General features: G+C 34.3%; 1 pseudogene; it reads right to left on the bottom strand.

Annotated features, from left to right (window-relative positions):
- Positions 1-746: 746 nt before the first annotated feature.
- Positions 747-1777, bottom strand: LOC124918267 (annotated as a pseudogene).
- Between the last annotated feature and the right edge of the window lie 853 nt (positions 1778-2630).

Below are 2630 nucleotides of genomic sequence, written 5' to 3'. Positions count from 1 at the left end.
TTTAGAGAGAAATGAGTTGAAAAAGTATTTGATGAAGAGATGGAAAAGATGAAATGATAAAAGAAATGGGGAGATGGAAAAATGAAATGATGAAGAAATAGGGAGATGGAAAAGATAAAATGATGAAAAATATTAATGATGACGTGTGAAGTTGAAAAGAATGATATGGTTGGCTGAATTGATGGTGAAACAGGAACTGAGGAGACTTCATTTCTTAAGACTAATTTTGCATTGAATATTTATTAATATTTTAAAAATGATGTTTATAACATTTAAATAAATATTTTTTTTGGTAGGTAAAAAAATTAAGTCATCATGATTGGATACATTTTTTTTTTGTTCAAAGTTACTTTAAAAAATAAATTGATTGTGAATAAAAAATAATTATCAAAACTTATTATTTATCTCATCAAATATTTATAAAATTTAAATAAATATTATCTATACATAAATAAATAAATAAATAAAATGAATACCAATCACACTCAACACCATTAAAAACCGAATGACTTCTTAAAGTGAAGTGTGTTAGTGATTTTCAATACCTTGTTATTATATATACTCAACTAAAACATTGTAAACTTACATTTGTATTCATAATATTTAAGTATATAAGGAATACTATTTATTTTTAAATTATTCTTCTTAAATACTTGTTATTTCATTTTGATTAGGGAATATATTGGGCACACATCACGACCTCAGACTTGAGATAAATAATAATTAAAATCTAGAAGACGTATAAAACGTTTTCATTAATTTCATATGATTTATATTTTATCATAGTGTTTCATTTCAGAAGTAATAAAATTGATGAAACTAACCAACCCCATTGATGAGAAATTAGACAACAATTCTAATTAGGATGAATGATTAATTGCATTAGCCAGAGCAACCCCAAGTGATGGATTCGTTGTTGTGTAGCCTCCATCTAACAACAAGTTCACCCCATTAACATACTTTGACTCGTCACTAGCTAGAAAAACCGCCATCTCCCCCACATCATCCACTTCCAACGTAACCCCCTTCAGAACAGACGTCTCGGCCACAAGACGAGCCGCCGATTCACCATCCATTTGAAACCCTTTCGTCACCATCTCCGTTGGGATCGCATGAGGCGATATGCAGTTGACCCTTATACCATGTTTCCCTAACTCCACACATAGGTTCTTGGTCAGCCCCACCACTGCATGCTTGGACGAAGCATACGCGTGAGGCACTAAACCGGCAACCTCCGAAGCATCGCTTGCGGTGAATATTATGTTTCCCTTTCTAAAGGGAATCATGACTCGGGCAGCATGTTTGGCACAGAAGAATGCGCCAAACACGTTGACCCCAAATATGGTCATGAGGTCCCCAGCATCTGCAGACAAAATGGTGGGGCTCATGTCTCCGTGGATGCCCGCGTTGCTAAACATTATATCGAGCTTTCCGTGCTCAGAGACAACCGAGTCGACTAGGTTCTTGACGTCGTCGTCTTTGGTCACGTCGCAGTGTATGAACGAGATGGTTTGGTTCGATGACTCCGCGAGGGAGCGGCCTCGATCATCGTGGATATCGGCCACAATGACTTTTGGCACCGTATCGGGCAAATATCTTAGCGGAGGCTCTTCCGATGCCACTAGCACCGCCGGTTATTATTGCTACCTTACCTTCTAACCTGCATGTAATATTTATCAAATGAACACTTGATGAATTATAAATCTATTTAGTGAATGGAATCAAATAAAGTTGATTACCTTTTAGCTGGTGAAGTTTGCAAGGAAGAAGCTTCCATGGTTATGGAAAGAAGTTTTCTTAATTTGGTGTTGATTTCACAACTTGTTCAAATATGGGATAGCTAGGGCCGGGTTGCTGGTAATTACTATTATACCCTTTGATGAGATGATAATCTTGTGAAAAAAATCTAGGTGGGGTTATAGAATAGATTTTTGGAAATTGGAAAGATAAGACCAAAACCAATTCATTACGTACACGCGATTGCGAGAGCGCAACCACTTGAAAGGACATTGTATTGTTTGTTTTCAAAATATCAATATGGACTATTCCAAACCCAACTTATTGAGTGGTCCAAATTTCATTGTTCTACATTACAGAAATGTTACACACATGTCATAATAATGTCCACAAAGTTATAATGGAATCTTAAGGAAAAGTAGAAACAGATCATATCCCCTTATAAAGGAAAACTATTCATAACTTCGTGAAAAGTCAATGCACGCCAAATTTGATCCACAGTTATTCTTATCCACATAAAGATTTCGTGCCAAATTTTCTATTTTATTAAATGCGAAAGTGAAAATCTTTTTGATTCGTTAACAAGAAAATTTAAACAATACCAGTACAATTAGTCATCGACATGAACTAAGCTAAAAGTAGACCAGAATAAAACTTGGTAAGAAAACTAAAAAAGTATTTAATCTTCAACTCAAGATTCTCGAAAAACATAAATTTATTTTCATGCATTATGGTAAACTTGAACGTTCCCATGGCAGAAAATTAAAACCAAACTATTTCAACACAAGTTATTACATAAATTGTCATAACTTATTAAAATAAACCATAAGGAAGAAAGGAAGAAGTAAATCGGATAACTCGAATTGATTAGATAGGACTATTAGGATGGATTA

Source organism: Impatiens glandulifera, unplaced genomic scaffold (assembly GCF_907164915.1).
Source record: "Impatiens glandulifera unplaced genomic scaffold, dImpGla2.1, whole genome shotgun sequence".
Taxonomy (NCBI): domain Eukaryota; kingdom Viridiplantae; phylum Streptophyta; class Magnoliopsida; order Ericales; family Balsaminaceae; genus Impatiens; species Impatiens glandulifera.
The sequence above is the reverse complement of the archived record's forward strand: the minus strand, read 5'-3'. Positions and strand labels throughout refer to the sequence as shown.